Consider the following 21850-nt stretch of genomic DNA (forward strand, 5'->3'; position numbering starts at 1 on the left):
AACTCGGAATGCTGACCTTGAACTCCATCTGCAGGCTGGAGAAGCACTGAGCAAGCTGTTCTTTGCCATGGATCACATCAAGTACAAGAGACTCTGGCCAAGATACATCGCAGACATGCATGAATTGAGGATCAATCACCCTCAGACCTGGGAGGAACTACATGCAAGTAATATATCTGTCACCAAGAGTGTCATTCCCTTTGTGTCTGTTGGGGCAGACCACGCATGTGAACATCTGAACAAGCTGATGAAGATTCGCTCTGGGATTATTGGCATCTCTAACAATGCCAATGCCAGACAGAGATTTTTCATGGTCACACCAGAACTTTCACGTCTGTCGAAAGAGTTCAAGAGTCAATTTGACATGGAAGCTGACAGAACCACAGAGCACCATGAGCTTGGGCCAAGTGCAGTCAAGAGGGCACATGGTACAATCGACAAGATCAAGGCAGCCATACTCAGTCATGGAAACCCCTTTACCACTGAAGGTGAAAAGCTGTACAATGTAATTACACTTGCCTAAATCCCAGATGAGTATGTACCACAGATCTTGAATGCTGATGTCACTGGCCAGAAGTTGTATGAAGACTACATGTCAGAGCGGATCAATGGAGATGTCAGCCTCTGGGCCCCTGTGAAGAAAGTGAACAATAAGATGTTCCTGTCTGGGAACAAGAAGATTACAGTGAAAGTCAGAGACAATACTGTGGATCTGAAGGAGACCAAGGACCTGTTTGCAAGGCTGATGATACTTGCCAGGTCAAACCGAGACATCAACCAGAAAGAGGCCATAGGAAACTATGAATTTACTCTAACACCAAGGGCACTGTTCGCTTCTAATGGAACAATCCTGCCATGCCAAGTCCAAGTTAATCAATCTCCTTGAGAAGCTGACAAGAGAAGATGTGCCCCATGAAGACCATCAGCTGCCTCAAGCTGGAAGTACTACCCACCAAGATGCAATGGATACAGGATTCACAGACACCACATCTACTGATCAGCCATGTCGAAAGATAGCACTGGTGGATGGCATGGTGCTTGTGCAGAGGCTGAGCAAAAAACCAGCCACTGTAGTGACAGTCAAGGATCTGAGTGGCTGCTTCAATGACAGACTGATGTCACTAACAAGAGATTATGATATCATCCTTGTGTTCGACACATACAGGACAACGAAGACAAGGAAAAGCTATCCAGTACCAAGTCAGAGATGACACCAACATCAAAAACATCCCACTGAGCAGGTTCCTCTCTCATGACCAGACGAAGGCCGATCTGACTGACTATCTTGCAGCCAAAATTCTAAAATACAACAGGGGATCCTCCAAGCTGATCATCATGTCAGCTTCAGGGAACACTAGGAGCAACAAATACCTGCTCTTTGAAGAAAATAACCACGAAGAAGCAGACACCCTGCTGATCCACCAGGCTGTGCTGGCATCACACCGAAACCCAGCTGATGCACAGTTGATGTTCTTCTCACCAGATACAGACATTCTAGTGCTAGTCACAGCAAACTATGATCAAAGATATATAAAAAAATATAAATGCAACACTTTTGTTTTTGCTCCCATTTTTCATGAGATGAACTCAAAGATCTAAAACAATCTGTGATAGTGAGCACTTCTCCTTTGCCGAGATAATCCATCCCACCTCACAGGTGTGGCATATCAAGATGCTGATTAGACAGCATGATTATTGCACAGGTGTGCCTTAGGCTGGCGTTAACGTTGACGGCGTTGACGTTAACACGACTGCCCGTTAAGTTTGAACCCGCTCAGATGTAGCTTCAAACCCCCCGCTCAGTAGACGTTATAACTATGACTGCAAAATGCACTCAATCACAAACAGAAGCTAGTATTGTCCTGACAACACACCGTTGTTTGCTTGCAGTTCGCGCCAACACATTTGAAAAACACTGGGGTTCCTATGCAATGCAGAACATAGCCCCTCGTATGTAGCGTTTTGCTGCAAAATGCACTCAATCACAAACAGAAGTTAGTATTGTCCTGACAACACACAGTGTTATAATTGAAGTTTGAAGAAAATAAACGGTTAGCTTACCAGTGCTACAGATGTGATCCTCCGCTCATGTGCACACAGCTCCGTGGTCCGTGGCAGGCAGACTTGAGATAGACTTGGCCGCGCACCGGGCCGTTAACCTGCAAAAAGTGGCTGCTCCCGCGATAATTAAATAGTCAGAAATAACAGAAACAAACTCTACTGCTCAGTAGGCGTGTCTCTCAGTTCAGCGGCCGTTTCCTTCGGAGGCTGCGTTCGTTGACCGCTTGCGTCACTTCCGCCGAGAGGCTGTCCCAATTAAAAAAAATACAAGAACGTAACCCACGGCCCGTCCACACGTAGTGGCGCGTTCGATTACTGTTTTGGTTGTCTACCGCGGGCTGCATTCCACTCCAAATAGCCGGGCGGCCCCAGAATCCAAACGCCAGCTGTTTTATGGATTCTCATTTAATTTCCAAGAATATCTCAGTACTGGGTTATTTCCAATTTCAAAATAAACATATGTATTAAACAAATAGAAATAAGAAGTAAGTATATTATAGTATATTCAAGAATGAAAAAATATTAAAAAAACATGATTTTAACACTGTCATGTTGTAATTTTAACTGTATTGTATTGTTATATGTATTACAGTTTTTCTGCGTTCAAACCACAGTAATCTGTAAATTATACAATGAAATATCATTATTTTAACATAATTCTTAATGTGAATTTAACAGTTTTGTTTGGTTCAGTACTTTACGAAATATTACTGTAAATTAAACACAGCTTCATTGTTTCTCTATTTACAGTTTTTTAATGTCGTGATTTTACAGCTTTTCCCTGTTAATTTCACGGACTTTTTTTACAGTGTAGTTTCAGTTACACACCGGTGGTTTCTGACGTGGCTCGTTGTCAGCCGGTAACCAGCTGCCCAGACATTTCGAGGGGAAAAAGGATGCAAACGGGGCGTTCGGGTGCCGTGGGAAGAACCTCCGTTTATTCACGTTCTTCAGACTAATCAGTTACATTGATACTGTATTGCATAGGCCTACATACAGACTAGTTACTTTTCCCTTTCTGACCACTTTCTCTATACTTTCGTCTCTCTCTTCATAACTTCGAACTTCGCCATCTCACACACACACACACACACACACACACACACACACACCCTTGTGGCTGCTACTCTTAAAGTGACTGTAACACGTTTATGTACATATCGATCAGATCCTGATCGGCCTTTATAGAGAGCACCGATCAAACTATTAAGAGTGAATATCGGCCGATAATGACCGGCGGAGCTTCCCCCTCCCCCCCTTGTCAGTTCACTGTCTAGCACTGGCTTCGTAGTGCACTGATCGATTAGGCTAAGCTAACCTGTAGCTGCTCCCTCCACACTCACAACAACTTCATACAGACATAAATACAGCAGCTGTATTCGCCATACAGGAAACACACATTTAAAACGGTTTTGCCTTCCGTTTTTGTGTACACAAGCATTCATCAATGGTTCGGATGGTGGCGCTGTACCTTAATAATATAAAGGCTTGTATTTGCGTGCATTTCCTGTTCGGAAAGTGGCAATGTACTGAGAGTGGAGGTGTCCTGAGATTAGCGCCTGCAGGCAGGCTCCATGGACCTGTCAGCTCCGGACAGCGCAAAATGCGTAAATGAAGCGCTACGTCATGAACGCAATTTACGCAAGAAATCTACCCTTGTGGGAGGCGCGCTCATGTGATTGGCTTAGAATTGAGGAGACGCTGATTGGCTATAGATAGAACAAATTACAAGTACGAATCGGCTGACCGTCAGGGGAGTCTCAAAAAACCCACACACGAATGCACAGCGATCCACGCACGGAAAGCGGTTTGTGTTTGCAGGTTCAGGGGATTTAAACGGAAAACTAATAAGTGAGGATCAAAAATACATATGTAAAACTTTTTCTGTATTTGGATTTTATTTACATGTATATGAAACGGAACACATTTGTGTGTGCATTGAAAAACACAAGTATGGATCCGGAAATACAAGTGTGAATCCTTCTGTGTGCATATATGTATTATGAGACTGTTCTGAGCCCATAAATAACTGAATGAGTTTGTTTCACTCTTAGACCAACAGGGGTACTAAATCTATGCAGACTGCTGCAATAAGTACATTAATTAACTGTCTCATCGATGTTTGTCTGAATTAATATGATAATATTAACAATCATATCATTCCAATCAGCTGTCAATCACTTTTATGATTCACATATTCAGTGTTATTATTGAATAAACTATATTTTTTGGAGGAGTTAATGTTACGGTGTGTGAAGCAGGTAGGACCCAAATGCAGATTAAAGTGAGAATTCCTTTATTTCAAGGCTAGGTGCTATACAAAGACAAAACAGAACACTCACCGACGAACTAGTCATGACACAAGACGAATCGACAAAGACAGACAGAAAAACCAGAACTTAAATACACACAAGACTAATCACAGAAACAAGACACAGGTGAGGAGGGAGGAGAAAACACAGGGACACCAGGTGAACACAATCGGGTAAATTAGACACACCAGGGAAACTAACGACCGGGAACCACAGACAGATTTAAACAAGACACAACGCAGACAGAAACAGGCAAGACAGGAAGTGAAGACCTTTCAACATAAAACATGAAACAAGACAAGACACCATAAAGACAGATTGTGACAGTTAATGATGAATGCTCGAATGAATGACTAACTGCATCAGTTAAAAAACGTCTATTCAGCTAAAACATATACATCGCTGCAGTTATTATCCAGTGGAAAGTCCTTACCTACTGGCCTAGTTACATCAAAGTGGTTACTTGTTTTGTCTGGGCAGTGTAGTTTTACACACCGTCTTATTTGGACATTAGAGACTTTCTCTCATAAATGTCCGATGAGCCACAACTTTTCTTTCAAAACAAAGCTGCCAACTTGGGTGGCAGCTGGGGTGGCAAGGTCTATTTTTAGGGGGGCTGTTGCCACCCCATGCCACTCCACTCTGTAGATCCGCCCCTGCTCAGGAGACACCTGACCGAGGGCCATTGATGCTCATTTTGTGTTACTTCCATTTAGAAACACACACATTATTCTTCTGAATAATGGCACCAACAGTGGTCTTCTTCTCACCCAGCTGCTTGCTGATGGTCTTGTAGCCGATCCCAGCCTTGAGCAGGTCTACGATCTCACCCTGAGGTCCTTAGACAGCTCTTTGGTCTCGTCCATGGTGGAGAGGTTGGAATCTGTTTGATTCTGTGGACAGATGTCTTTTAAACAGGTAACAAGTTGATATTAGAGAGTACTTTTAAAGGAAGATTACTTATTTAACTGGTCGGTGGGAGCCAGAATCCTTGTTTGTTGCAAGGGGATCAAATACTTATTTCCTACAGTTAAATGCAAATGTTTATCTTTTGTATAATGTCAATTTCTGAATTTTCTTTTTGATATTCTTACTCTCACTGTTTATATAAACCTACCGTTAAAATGATAGACTGTTCATTTATTTGTAAGTGGGTAAACATACAAAATCTGCAGGCGATCAAATACTTATTTCCTCAACTGTATATAACAGGCCTAAATTACTCTCTTTATTTGTAAGCTTTAGTAAAGATCTACAAACAAAGAGTAGATATTTACTAAAACCATTTAGTGCTTCACATAATAAAATATACAACGGCTGTAACCTGATATATATTATGCTGTAGGAGCTGTAGGTGTGTGTAGTAAAGTGTGTAGATGTAATGTAAAAAGCAGTGCCATGATACGTCACTATTTCATCACGTTTTCAAGTTAAAAACTGCCTTTTTTGTGTCTAATGGGCGTTTTTCACACGTTTAATAATTCAAAACGCTGCTTCGAACATTGTGTTTTATTGTGAGACAAATCCCTGTTTTCTTATTAAGTCTTAATGGTGGCCATTAGCTCTGGTTTTACATGTGGGCACGGGGTTCATCACCCAGGTGTAATTTATATTCAGCTATGTTCAAAGTCACTTTTCATTTTACATTATTTATAAGTTAAGGGTTTAATAATTTGACAGTTCAGTAATGTAAAGAACAGTGCCACAATACTATATTTCAACATGTCGTCAAGTTAAAATTTGATTTATTTTTTGTCTAATGTGCGTTTTTTAAGCATTTAATAGTTAAAACATTGCTTTTCACTGTGTTTTTCATGATAAGATAAAAACAAGATCTGTTTTTTGGTCATACAGAGTTCTTCACACTGGTCTAGTGATCTACGAATTGTTTTTACATGCAGGGGCCTGGGGTTCACCACCCAGAACATCTGTGTCTGTGTTCAGGCTTTAATATTTGACAGTTCAATCAAAAGCAGTGCCACACAACGTCACTATTTCATCGTGATCACAAGGTTAAAACTGCTTTTTTTGGTGCGTTTATTGTCAGACAACACCTGTGTTTCATATATCTAAAACTCTTCATCGTGGACTAGAGGTCTAAGACTTGGTTCTGTTTACGGAGCCCACGATTCATTCCCCTGTCATGAATTTTATCGTTTAAAACACCACTTTTTCCAGAGTTCATTAGATATGGAGATAGGATCTGTTTCTTGATACATCTGTTCTAGAGATGTTAAGATTCACCGATTCGCATCGGTGCACCGGCATAAACGTTCAAGATGCGAGTGCACCGGTTGAAAGAGTGCACATCGGCTACAGTTTGGGTTGAACCGGGTTGAACTCGCGATACATCGATTGCGTAGCGTCTTTGCATCGGTAAAAAAACGATTCATTCATATAAAATCCCCTAATCTTGTCAACGCTCAGCAGATACGATCTTTGATATCTTCGCCACTACGGAGGCCGAGAGTCTCAGTTATCAACACACACGGAAGTCGAGGAGAAAGAGAAACACAGCGCACCAAAAAATACCTACAAATCAAACGTTTGGCAACACTTCGGATTGTTCAAGAAAGACGGTGTAATAGTCCTTTATGCTAGGCTATATAGTTGACCGCAGGTCATGGAGAGTAATAAGGTATCCGTAGACCTTTGTATGAGGTATCTTTATTACTTAACAGGTCTACAGCCATGATACATAGATCCGTCCTAGACGCGGGCTTGCATACACACAGTATCACTCCGCAGCCGCACCCCATCAGTAACGTCCTGATGGTATATGTGCGCGGCACAGACGGTCAACTTGAAAAATCGCTCGCAAATTGTTAACGATGCCGAGCCGATTTAAAGTACACAAGTAGTACGAGGAACTTAGCGACGCACATAAAGAGTCGACATGGGGTCTGCGGCTGAAAAGAGAAACCTCAAAGTTAGACATATGAGTTAAATCACTCAGTGAGGTGTTCTGTCAGAGAGAGTGGTGTTTAGTTTACAGCAGCCTGTGACGGCCAATAATAATTTAAATGTATTCCTCACTGTAAGCAGTTATGAAATACCTGTTTGTGAAAGGTTATTTGTATTATTTATTGTTCATATACCCACCGCTTTCTGCTCACTGGTGAGTTAGCCTATGCATGAGTGTTAAGCACATCAGGCTGGCAGCTGTATGGGCATTGCTCTATGGTAGCTGTTATTTGCACATTGTTAATCATGAGCAATGCATCCTTACATTGTTTAACTGTGAGGTGTTATACAATTGTACTCTGGAGAGCTTTTAAAGGTAAACAAATAAACGGCATGATGGGATGTGCAGTACCAAATATGTAAAGCACTTTTTTGTTAATGTATGATTTGCTGCATATAAGGAATAAAACAAAAATCCTCTGTCGTACCAAATTGAAGTATCATTATTTTTGCATCGTGTTGAATCGCATCGTATCGCACCGAATCGCATAATGTTGAATCAAATCGTATCGAACTGTATCGCAACAGGGGTGAATCGTATCGTATCGCATCGCCTGGTGTTTCAAATGTATCGTTAATGTATCGTATCGTGGCAACGTATCGAGATGCGCATCGCATCGGCCTCAGTGATGGAGATGCACATCCTTAATCTGTTCACATCTTTTGCCTTCAGCTATGTTCGTTCATTTTCTGTTTTCATAATCTGTCTTGAATATCTTTGACTAATCCCTGATCCCGCCCTCTTTGAGGTTCTTCTTATCAATGGCCAAAACCTTCCTCTGCCATCGAGGGTCTTTTACCAGACGAAGGATCTTGTTTGGAAATTACTTCCGAGAGGTCCCTCCCTCCTCTCACGCAAATATATTTTGGTCATTAAGGTAAAAACTCTAAAACCCTTTGTAGTTCCTTTTCTGTTCACTAGTTTAAAAACAGAATATGAGAGGAAGGTACACAGACTGTTTGGATGTAAGTGGGTAGTGGTGGTCTAATGGATAGTGAGGTGGGCTGTGAGTTCAAATCCCACCTGGAACACCACCACTAGTGTGCCCTTGAGTAAGGCACTTAGTTACTCCAGGGAGAATGTCCCTGTAATTGGTAATTGTAAGTCGCTTTGGATAAATGTAAGATATTTATATATATAGATATATAAAGATATTTTGGTCATTCAGGTAAAGACTAAAAACTCTAAAACCCTTTGCAGTTCCTTTTCTGTTCACTAGTTTACAAACAGAATATGAGAGGAAGGTACAAAGACTGTTTGAATGTAAGTAGGCTAATGATTTTCAAATTCAACAAAAAGCAAGTCACATTTCTGTGGGTGATTGGTGTAAAGGAATATTTTGGTCTTGTTAAAGTATATAGAGTTTAGTGATTTGTCCTCGGGAATCTGTTTAATATGGTTGAAGTGTATTCCTGCCTGTAATGTGATCCATAGCTTCTCAGGAAGACACAGGTCAAGAGGTCATCTGATGTCTTGTGGGGGAGAAGCTTGGCTCATGTGGGTTTACAATGCAACGAGTCTTTGTCTCGACATCTGGCATGCATTAAAGGAAAACCCGCGTGTTTTAGGGCCCTCCTCTTCTCCATGTATAGATGGGTGCTTGGCGCTTTTGGGGCAGAGTTGGCTGGTGTCTTGCAGGGAACTGTAATATGCTGTGAACTCTCCGGCCGCTCAGGCTCTCAATAAATATCAGTGTATTGACAGGCGAATCCAGTTTCACTAATTTCATGATTGGCTCAACATTGCTGCAAAGAAGTTTTTACTTCACAATTGGCGTCACGAACGGTTACCAACAAATCGTCGAGCTGGTGAGTGTAATTTCAAATCTATATTTTGACATTGCCTCGCCAGACTCTGTGATTGACGGTATAAAATTACCTGTGGAACAGATAGATGCAATATTTTTGGTTTCCTCTGTGTGTGTGCACGGCAAATATTCGGAGAGACCTTAAAGAGGGCATCAGTAATGTGGAACTTCGGTTTAAAAGCAATGTAAAGATTTGTACTGAAACGAATCGCCGAATTCTGGAGATTTCAACGGTTTAACTAGTTAAATCAACTCGCCTCGAAATCTTCCTGTTGCTGCTGCAGGGTGCAGGGTGTGGGTAATTCCCACCCCCCCCCCCCTGTGGAGAGCAGCACACTAGGAGAAACAAAGCACAGTGTCGTATTCTACTTAATTCTACTTAGAGTTTTGGAAATAAACATAACTCTTATTAGGATGTTACTAAATATTACGTCACGCTGTGTTTCATAAACTGAGGGGTTGTTGAATTTGGCTGTTGTTAAAATAAAGGGTACTGAATTCATTAAAAGTCTCTGCTCTCCGGATCGGGGAGGGCAGAGCACCACTAAATTAGCATAGTGGTTGTTGATTGAGAATAATGTGGTTATTACTCTTCAGCAGATTCCGTTCTTAGAATTAATTTAATTAATTAATATCTCTGCTCTCGGTCGGTTGAGCAGTTTTACCACTACATTTGCATAGTGGTTTTGATTGAGAATAAGGTAGTTTATTGCTCATCAACAGAATTCCCCTCACCCCTGTGGTGAACGGCACACGAGGAATGTTTAACAACACAGACTTGTATTTTCTGTTAATCACACCATAAGCTCAAGAACTAAATTGAGCTATTAAATGGGAAGGGTGGTGGCAGAATATTACATTCATACTGTGTTTAATAAATGTACGGATTATTGAATTGGATGTTGTTTAAAAATAAAAATAAAAATAAAAATAAATAAAAATAAGTACTGATATTTCCCTACCCCCGCTGAAGTTTCCCTAATTCGGATTAAAATTAAACTGGATGAGTTTAGCTGTCACCTGATATTTGTTGCGGGTTCATGTTTGTTTGTATAATTGTTTCGTGTTTGTTTGTATACCTGCCATCTTGTGCATGTTTTGTAACAACTAATAAATGAATCAGTCCACAGCTAAGGTAAAATGAATCTAAATTTCCGCAAAAGGTAAATAAATAGCAAAAAAGCCTCTGTTTTACACCCGGGAACCTCAGAGGCATAACTGCGGGTCATCTGTCTGCTCAAATAGGTCAATGTTGTATTATTTGTTTCATTTATTCTTAATCTATGTATTGTATGGTAATAATAAAAATAAAATAACCTAATGTATTGAACACATTCCGAAACAAAGCAGATAAGACAAGACTTAGACACAATGGTGATTGAACCTTTTTGTACGATTGATGCAAAATGAAAACTTTGTCATTATCTGTTTCCAACTGGCCACTGGAATCAGATAATGGATATGAGTTGAAGTTCAATTACAGTTTTAAATATAGTTCAACATCCTTTTCTATACTCTGCTTGGTGCTGCAGAAGAAGAAAATAAAATAAAACGCAAGACACGGGGTCAGAGACAGGCGTGACCTCTGGAAGGAGAAGATAATTTGAAGCAGACCACAGCGCTGTGCGTTGGGGGTTTTTATGAGCTTGAGCACAAAGGAAGATCTAATTTCAGCAGTCAGTTTTTTTTTGGCAGAACTTTTGAGCATTTTGAAAATGTATTTTCATGCCTCTGTGCAAGGCTTAGTCTTTCTATCTGCATAGCCACTGGTGTAACTAAGTTCATAAACTTAACAAGTACTATACTTGGGCACAATTTTGAGATACTGGTACTTTATTTGAGTATTTAAATGTTTTGCCATTTTAGCCATCCGCTCCACTACAGTTCAGTGGTACATGGTGTATTTCTACTCCACTACATGTATTAATACCTTTTAGTTACTTTAAGATCTGGATGAATGATGTGAAATCTAATCAAGTGTTGAATCAGACTTTAGTTCCACCTGGAGTAAATCCACCAGCTACCCTGCAGTATACAAAGTCATTCAAACTAGCTGCTCCTTTACCAGCTTTGAGAACACTTTCATGATCAATCATTATAAAACATATCATATATAGTATTCTGAAATAAACCAATCTGCACAGTGACTACTTTTACTGTCGCTATTTTCACTATATTTTGATGACAATACCTTTATACTTTTACTTGAGTAACATTTTGAATGCAGTACTTTTACTGTAACATAGTATTCCTACACTCTGGTACTTCTACGTTTACTCAAGAACAAGATCTGAGTACCTAAGCTAACGTTAGCCAGAAATATGTTCAGTTCGCTTCAAGCTCTGCCGCTCCGACAGGGAGCTCTGCTCTGAACACCCCGTTCTAACAGCTGTTCTCCAGCGGTCCAGTCTGTGCCACAGTCACTCCGGACCACACAGCTAATATTAACGAACACATCCGTAGGCAGTAATGCACATGAACGCGTTCATATTTTGGGCGAACGTGAACTGAACGTACTGTATTTCCGCTAGATGAACGTAATTGAGAACGCGTTCATTCTCAGCGCTGTACATAACGGCGTTCAAGAGTGCGTTCATTCTCAGCACTGTATTATAACGGCGTGGTGTTGTTGCAGGAAGTCCCGACGGGGAATACTTTTGCGGTAGTACATCTCTATATACATCGATACAACATTACGTGTTGATAGAAATCATCACATAATGAAATAAGACCCCACGGTTTGATGATTGACAGGTGTGTGGGCTATCTTCCATTTTGACACACAGAACAAGGGGGGGCGATCCACCCGTATCCAAAAATGTAAAGTAATTCAAACAGACTCGTCCCTCTGTGAGGAGCAGCAGGTTCAGCTTCATTTAAATATGTCGTGCAGTAATAGATGGATTTATTTTTTTCATCTCAAGAGAGAATGTGTATTTTATGTTAGTATTTCAAAAATCTCCTGGGGGAGAATCCCCCCAGACCCCCTGCGGGGGTTGGGTTTTCAGCATGTCAACTCTTTCACTTGTGAGGAAATGGCAGGATTGGCTCCAGGTCGCCTTTTTATTTACTACAAGACAAATGTTTTTATTTTATTTTAATTTCATACAGTTCAATTTGGATTGAGACAGGGAAATATTCTAAACCTCACGCGTGGCGTTTCACTGACAAGGGGGCGATATAGCGTGTATGTAATTACATTTCAAATACTGATTTGAGCCCCACCACTGTATGGGTTAGCCCTACCATAGATTACCCAACGCAAATATCGCAAATACTCGGGAGCCGATAAGTCAATAAGTTGCTTATCGCGACAGGCACACAATAAAACAGTGGAAACAAACATGTGTTTGACTTTCATTATTTAATGAAACTGTGTGCCCTTTATAGTCTGTGTCCAATATTGTGTATTTGTATATATATATTATATATATCCTAAATATATGCTAAGGTCCCGCTACGGACACGATACCAGTCACTTCGTGCGCATGTGTGTAATTAAACCCATGATATCAAAATCTCACTCCAGCCAGGTACCCAAAGTTAGCAACCCTGTCCATACCCCAATAATATTTTATTGATGACAAGTTTGCATCCCTGCCTGTTATCGTTTTCATCACGGAGCTGGAAGAAATGGTGTATTGATTACTGATCTGTGCAACTCAAATTTGTTAACTGACTTTGGTTCTAATGTTAATGTTAATTTGATTTCAACCCATAAGTAATTATTTAAATTAACTCAACATTCCACATGATGGATTAGTGTTCCACATTTTTCCCACTAATTTGTTTATGATTAGGCCAATGGTAAAGAGAGACATTGATGACCCTGTGTCCTTTTTGTTAGCACGTGGTTCCATTTTGTCTAATGGCGTTGGACAGCTTCACTAAGAGTCACCCAGCTCTACCCTGCTACAGTCCGGCTGAGTGCAGTCACAGAGATGCTATGGCTGCTCTACATGACATTAATGGTTTGGTCCGAGAATGGACACCATTTCCTGCTCCCAGAGAGAATGACGCTCCTCACACTGAACAATACAGCCATTGACACTGTCTCACGTGGGTCTGCTCCCCCCCACCGAGCCATGAACTGGAAGCTGGAAGTCTGCTCTGAACACTTGGAACTGTCACACCAGCACCGACCCTTGGGTCAGTTAGATGAGACTAACGGCTTCACTTAGGGCATATGGGTCAGAAATATGACTCTCGTTACCACGGAGTGGGTTGTTTGTTTTTTAAGGCTATTCATACTGCTATGCAGAGTGAAGAGCCCCTACTATTTTAACAAATAGACCTGATGTCAGGGGCCTCTTACTGTCTACTTCTGCATGTATTCACATTATATGGACCATGTTTACACCTGTTGAAACTAGGGCTGCACGGAACTCAGGCTACAATACAACCATTTTGGTTCTGCTCTAACGATTCAATTTATAAATTATACATCAAAATAGTTCGTTTTTATTGTTTCCAATGATAACGTCACCTTAAGTGGAGGAATGCAAACCTGTTTTAAAATGTAAGGTTTTGAATTTCTTTGACATTTCTCAGTAATGACACCCTCAGACGCCCACTATCATTTATGCCAGTGGTTCCCAAACTTTGTTGTGCCCAAGGCACACCAAAGGACAAGTAAAAAAAAAAGTCTCAAGGCACACCTATTGTGAAAAGATAGCCCTGATAACACGTGTTATCACTCATATTATGTAAAGTATCTGTAAATGTGCATAATTATTTACTAATGCCAAATAAAATGTGACAAAGACAACTATATTACGAAATATTTCCGAAATTAATTTGAAACTTTATCAAATTAGGCTTCATCAAAGCAGCAACACACTCATTTACACCAGACAGGTCACACAATAGAAAATGAGGCAAAAGAAACTCAGCAGAAATTCAGCACAGACAACTGTCAATGCAAGGAAGCTGCATTGTCCATGGTCCGGAACTACAAATTATAAATGTATTACTTTAAAAAAATGTAATATATTACACTACTTCGTTACTATCTACATAAAGTAACTCGGTACTTTACTCGTTACTTTCCTCGCCGAGCACGTACAAACTGCGCATGCGTGAGTGGCAATAACTTTCCTTACCAGCAGGCGGCGGTAGTCAAGCCCCCAGGTAGTGCGCCGGACTCAGATGAAAATATTCATGCTGGCCAAACGGCGGTACTACACTTCCGGTTTGGTTGCCAGGCCCGGAAACACTTTTCCCATTGACTTACATGGGGAAAGAGTGGTCTGTAACTCGTTGGATAATTTTTTAACTAAATAAACTACCCAGTATGAACACTTGTATAGCTCTTATTAAAAAACATTCGTTCCTCAAGTTGTAAAACATTTGCTAATAACGTTATTCTGAGAGTTATTTCCCTCTGCATTATGAACGCGCATCTAATCCATGGGACCGCGCAGCCCGGCACGTTCATGTTACGTGTCCCGACCAATCAGAGCACACTGTGCTCACAGGGAGGGTGCTGGAGCCAGGCTCTGGCTGGAGTTTTTGGAGCTACAACGAGCGTTAAAGGCAGAGAGTGGAATTCAGTGAATACACGTAGTTTACAGAGATGCTGTATGAGGAACCAATGTGAGTTGCGTTTCTCTTTACCCATGGATGCACAATGGGAACGGATCCATATCGTCTTACTGCCATCCCACGGAGCTGTAATAATGGATATATTGCACATGTTTGCTGTAATTCATTGTCATACTACATGGGCTGTATGATTGAATGTTGTACCGTAAATGTTGTATTAAATGGAGTTAATATTACCGATATCACTAGATCATTACATTACATTACATTGCATTTAGCTGACGCTTTTATCCAAAGCGACTTACAATAAGTACATTCAACCAGGAAGACACAACCTTGAAGAAAACAGAATCATATAAGTATATCAGGTTTCATAGAGCCAAACATTTCAAGTGCTACTCAACTGGCTTTAGGTAATCCAGTCCTTTATTAGTATAAAAGTGCTTCGTTAATCGTTCTAACGCTCGAAGTGGAGTCGAAAGAGATGAGTTTTCAGTTTGCGCCGGAAGATGTGCAAGCTATCTGCCGTCCTGATGTCAATGGGGAGCTCATTCCACCATCTTGGAGCCAGGACAGCAAACCCACGTGTTTTCGCCGATGGGAACTTGGGTCCCCCTCGCAGCGAGGGCGCAACGAGTCGTTTGGCTGATGCAGAGCGTAGTGCACGCGCTGGGGTGTACAGTTTAACCATGTCCTGGATGTAGGAAGGGCCAGATCCATTCGCAGCACGGTAAGCAAGTACCAGTGTCTTGAAGTGGATTCTAGCAGTTACCGGAAGCCAGTGAAGGGAGCGGAGGAGCGGAGTGGTGTGGGAGAATTTAGGAAGATTGAAAACCAGACGAGCCGCTCATTACTAGCTAGCCGCTAGCTGCTAACTGCCGCCTCGTTCATATCAAATCCATGGCGGTAGTGTGTATTTGTCATTTAATACAGGCAACAACCGGAAGACAGAGAAGAAGAATAGACTGCGTGATATAAAAATAATGGGCATACCTCCACCCCTCGATAGTTATCGCTGACTCAGCCATGTTTATGCAGCACTGCACGTGGAGATGTGGACGCGCAAGTCGCGCAGATTACGTACATAAACCTACAAAGTACTGATATAGTAAATTAAAAAATAAATGATTATTTTTGTGTAGTTGTATATTGAAAAAATAATGTATGGTTGTCACAAAATCCCACGGCACACCCGGACTTGCCTCACGGCACACCAGTGTGCCGCGGCACACCGTTTGGTAACGGTGGTAACTCAGATGCTTACATGGACTTGTATGTTTTTTCCTTCATATCTAACAGAAATAAGAGAGAAAGAGATGGGAAAGTGAGTAAAGAGGGATAGGAAGGAGGAGAGATATTTGCGAGTTGCATACTCTCTGAGTTTTCTCGATTAATAGCTTATATAGACAATACCATGCTTAAATAGACTCCTAAGTTATTATTTCATATGTGACAATATGTAAGAAAAGGGAGGGAAGAGTCAAATTATATTGAGCAATTGATTTCATATTGGAACATTCATTTCTCAAACCTATGTTTTATGGAAGAGGAAATGTACTTCTGATAAACTAATCCTTGATCAAACGGTAAATGGTGAATTAATATAACATTTATAATCATTGAGAAAGGGTTATTCCACAGGGACTAGCTCACATTTAACTTCAAATAACATTTATCTGCTTTGGACTGATGAGTATATGATTCTTGCATGTTAAATGACTAACACAAACCTTACATTTATAATGTGCATGTCTCAGGAAGGCTCCCAAATCATTCTGAGGGGGCCTATCCTATTTTTGTAATTGAATGATAATGTGCTAATCCATTACCTTGAGTTGTCTGCACTCAGGAAAACATCCCTATCAAGTGTTAACCCAATAACTAGGAGAGCTCTGAAGGCCAAGGGTCAGAGAGAGAGGATCACACTCTGCGGCTGCAGAGAGCAACTTATCCACGGGCAAGGAGGTCGTTCGAGATGAGAGGATTCTAATCTTCAACTTTCTGATGAGATGGGATGCTTCTTCATTTTCGCTCGCAGGACGAGCGATGGCTTCAGAGGCTTCATACAAGGTTTCCATGTTTTATTGGAGGAGCAGATGTTTTCATAACCTCTCCCATCACGGGGGGGGCATCTGGATGTGCCACTTGGAATAGGCAGGTGCACTGCTCTCAAGCAGATAGCAGAAGGAATGCAGGCAGATGAGCCTCTGTTTCACTGGGAGATCATAAAGTGCTCACTGGATTGAGCCACAAAAGCAGAGCAATTGGGGGGGATTGAGATATGGCGCTCTGATGAAGAAGAGTTTTGAGCCAATCAGCACCTCAGTGCTAATCTACAGATAATTGAGTTATGGCGCTCTGATGAAGAAGAGTTTTGAGCCAATCAGCACCTCAGTGCTAATCTACAGATAATTGAGTTATGGCGCTCTGATGAAGAAGAGTTTTGAGCCAATCAGCACCTCAGTGCTAATCTACAGATAATTGAGTTATGGCGCTCTGATGAAGAAGAGTTTTGAGCCAATCAGCACCTCAGTGCTAATCTACAGTATCAGGATGCCTTTACACACCAGACATTCTGTGTCATAAAGAGAGGAGGAAAACATGTCTTCTAGCTCTCGTACAAAGATAACATTTGAATTGAATGACCAGATGATTACAGATGTACAATTAATGATTGTTTTTGTATTCCCAATGAACAGATATGTGTTAAATAGTGGTGATAAATATATTTTATCAGATTACACTTTCACACTAAACTAATTAATTAATTGATATTTTCAGATGTATAAGGTATTGAACAATAAGATATTTCTAATATTATAACAGACAATGTTACTATCCTTAATCATTACCAGGTAAGAACAGATGTTTTGATATTGATCTCAGTTGATGCTCTGAATAAAGAACAGATGTTTTGATATTGATCTCAGTTGATGCTCTGAATAAAGAACAGATGTTTTGATATTGATCTCAGTTGATGCTCTGAATAAAGAACAGATGTTTTGATATTGATTACAGTTGATACTCTGAATAAAGAACAGATGTTTTGATATTGATCTCAGTTGATGCTCTGAATAAAGAACAGATGTTTTGATATTGATCTCAGTTGATGCTCTTAATAAAGAACAGATGTTTTGATATTGATCACAGTTGATGCTCTGAATAAAGAACAGATGTTTTGATATTGATTACAGTTGATGCTCTGAATAAAGAACAGATGTTTTGATATTGATTACAGTTGATGCTCTGAATAAAGAACAGATGTTTTGATATTGATTACAGTTGATGCTCTGAATAAAGAACAGATGTTTTGATATTGATTACAGTTGATGCTCTGAATAAAGAACAGATGTCTTGATATTGATCTCAGTTGATGCTCTGAATAAAGAACAGATGTTTTGATTTTTTCCCTTCTCAGGTCGTTATACAATAAAATGTTTGATTCTTCAGATTGTTAAACATTTTGAGAATTGTTCAGTTTTCCCTTCAGATTTTGAGATGACATAATGATTGATAGTTGAAGTCTGATTTATACCTCAATTGGATTTATTATAAATCCTAAATTCTAATTGTGTTTTAATAAGTAATTGCCTTGAAGTAAATCTTTGAGATGTAAGCTGATTTAGAATTTGTGTTTGATGAAGGAGATTAACTGAGTGATAAATGATAAAATATCTTATTTTTGAAACATACATTTTGCTATAATATTGTTGTATTTCATGTGTTTATTATTGTGCTTTTTGACAAATGATGCAAAACACTGAAGAGAGATGATTTTATTATGATTGATTGTATCTTGTCATGGTGATTGAAGTGTTTTCAATCTTGTTCTACTTTTGATGTAATTAATGTGAGTGAGCCCACACAACTCTGAAGACGCTTATTGACTTAAGTATTGACTGAAATATTCTTTAGACTAATGTTAATTGATTATCATAAATTGATAAAAGGGTGGATCTGTAAAGGAATATTTTGGTCTTGTTAAAGTATATAGAGTTTAGTGATTTGTCCTCGGGAATCTGTTTAATATGGTTGAAGTGTATTCCTGCCTGTAATGTGATCCATAGCTTCTCAGGAAGACACAGGTCAAGAGGTCATCTGATGTCTTGTGGGGGAGAAGCTTGGCTCATGTGGGTTTACAATGCAACGAGTCTTTGTCTCGACATCTGGCATGCATTAAAGGAAAACCCGCGTGTTTTAGGGCCCTCCTCTTCTCCATGTATAGATGGGTGCTTGGCGCTTTTGGGGCAGAGTTGGCTGGTGTCTTGCAGGGAACTGTAATATGCTGTGAACTCTCCGGCCGCTCAGGCTCTCAATAAATATCAGTGTATTGACAGGCGAATCCAGTTTCACTAATTTCATGATTGGCTCAACATTGCTGCAAAGAAGTTTTTACTTCACAATTGGAAACACTTTCTGACAAGACATCATTTAGTAAAAGTTAGTAAATATATCTAAACCAAATACGCAAAACACTTCAGATGTATCTTTAACAGATGTGTAAAGTAACTGTACTTAAGTACAATTTTGAGATACTTGTACTTTACTTTTGCTACTTTTTACTTTTACCCCACTACAGTTCAGAGGTAAATTGTGTACTTTTCCTCCACTACATGTATTTAATACCTTTAGTTACTTCACAGATGTGGATGAATGATGTGAAATATAATAAAGTGTTAAATCAGACTTTAGTTCCACCTGGAGTAAATTCACAAGCTCCCCTGCAGTATACAAAGTCATTCAAACTAGCTGCATCTTTACCAGCTTTGAGAACACTTTCATGATCAATCATTATATTCAAAACATATTAAAAAAATGTATTACCACAAACAAAAACATTGTTCCCAATGTTTAAAATCTGTCATACCAGTCCCATATTTATATGTATTATTATTATTATTATTATTATTATTATTATTATTAATAATGTAATTATTATTTATTTTAATACCGTTCGTTTTTTCTATTTGTTCGCAACAAGGGGGCAGTGAAGTGAATTGCTGTCGTATATATATATATATTATATATTATAATACATATATATAATATATAATATAACAATAGTTGAAAAAAAGAATATATTTAATTCTTAATTTTATAATTCTTGCTTTAGTAAAAAATAGTTTCTATATTACATTTCTTTATATATATTTCTTCAAGGTAGTTTTTGTGATTTAATTATATATTATATTATGTTTTATTTGATATATTTAATTATTATTTTCTTATTTTAATTATTTATTCATTTTTACATCATTTTATTCTTACTATTTTTTTCATTTTCTTATTTTACTTATTATTTTATTATAAATGTTATTTGAAAACACTATCATATTAATAATAGTGTTTTCAATTACACAAAACAAAAAATATTTTTGCCAAGATTTTTATATCTTTCATTATTATTATTTTTAATTCCAACTAGCTGCACCTTTCAGAATCAGAAACGGGTTTATTGGTGGGTTTGCACATACTAGGAATTTGACTTGATGTCATGGTGCATACTTAAAATATAAAAAACAAGAAATCTAATATAAAACAAAAAAACCTTTTACACCGTAATAAAATATAGTTAAATAGCAATACAAATAAACCAGCTCTGATAACACTTTAATAATCAATCATTACAAAAATATATCATTACAAACACAAACATTTTCCACAACCTTTAAAATCCGTCTGACCCATCTCATCTTTATATATCTATTATTATTAATTTTGTAATTATTATTTATTTTAATAGCGATAGTTTATTCTATTGTTTCACCACAGGGGGCAGTGAAATCATGTTTAAAGAAAAACTCTAATCCCATGATGCATTGCGGCGGTCCGTTTCTAGCTTCCAGTCCTCAGAAGCTACACGTTGCTAACAGACGTTGATGCAGATTTTATACCGAATGTAATGTGTTTAAGAGACATTAAAAAAACACACAAAGAGTTAGTTTATCACTGGAGGGTGATTTAGCCGTGCTTTTATCCCTTAAACCGTGTTTTTGTTGCCTCCCGTTCTTTGTTCGTAGCTTTTTATACAACGTGGCTGATCGGTAAACATAAGTAAAGGCATGCAAGGGAGATCAGTGTGTTTAACGGCAGTGTTTTATCAAGGAGAAGAAAGACTGAAGAACCAGGACGAAGAGAGAGAGAGGTAACATCCTTCAGAGACAGAGAGTGTGTGTGTGTGTGTGTGTGTGTGTGTGTGTGTGTGTGTGTGTGTGTGTGTGTGTGTGTGTGTGTGTGTGTGTGTGTGTGTGTGTGTGTGGTGTGTGTGTGTGTGTGTGTGTGTGTGTGTGTGTGTGTGTGTGTGTGTGTGTGTGTGTGTGTGTGTGTGTGTGTGTGTGTGTGTGTGTGTGTGTGTGTGTGTGTGTGTGTGTGTGTGTGTGTGTGTGTGTGTGTGTGTGTGTGTGTGTGTGTGTGTGTGTGTGTGTGTGTGTGTGTGTGTGTGTGTGTGTGTGTGTGTGTGTGTGTGTGTGTGTGTGTGTGTGACTGTATACTGCAGGGTAGCTTGTGAATTTACTCCAGGTGGAACTAAAGTCTGATTTAACACTTGATTATATTTCACATCATTAATCCAGATCTGTAAAGTAACTAAATATATTAAATACATGTAGTGGAGTAAAAGTACACCATTTACCTCTGAACTGTTCTAAAAGTAGAAAGTAGCATTACATAGAAATACTCAAATAAAGTAAGTAGATTTGTTTTGTTGTGTCTGTTGGTTGCATTGAGTTGTCTTGTTTTGTGTCAGCTCTAGTTGTGTTGATTATTTCAGAGACACAGCTGGAGAAGGAGCACTGAGAGCAGCATGGAGGAGAAGAAAAAGACCCCTGGAGCTCAGGTCAGTGTGCACTTCATCACAATATATTCCTAACACTGTTATCCCCAAATGAAAGATCACAACCTGTTAGAAAATACAATATGAATGCACAATATGGTTAGATATAGGTTATAAAGTTGTTGTATACGATAATACTTTCTTGATCAAGTCTGAAATGTGACTTGCATCACAGCAGCTCCATGTGTAACATCAACATAAACAAATATCAAGACATGAAAAACAAATAACAAACATGTAACATAACAGCAGGATCAGTGAGAGAAAACCTGCTCAAAGAGCCTTCAGCGTGCATTTGATCTGGATTCAGCTCTGTATTTACTGAGAGG

At 39.3% G+C, this 21850-nt stretch overlaps 1 pseudogene; it reads left to right on the top strand.

Moving 5' to 3' along the window:
* Positions 1–21850, top strand: part of LOC117534732 — a 57566-nt pseudogene that overhangs the window by 24533 nt on the left and 11183 nt on the right.

The sequence above is a fragment of the Gymnodraco acuticeps genome, unplaced genomic scaffold (assembly GCF_902827175.1).
Source record: "Gymnodraco acuticeps unplaced genomic scaffold, fGymAcu1.1, whole genome shotgun sequence".
NCBI classification, from domain to species: Eukaryota; Metazoa; Chordata; class Actinopteri; order Perciformes; family Bathydraconidae; genus Gymnodraco; species Gymnodraco acuticeps.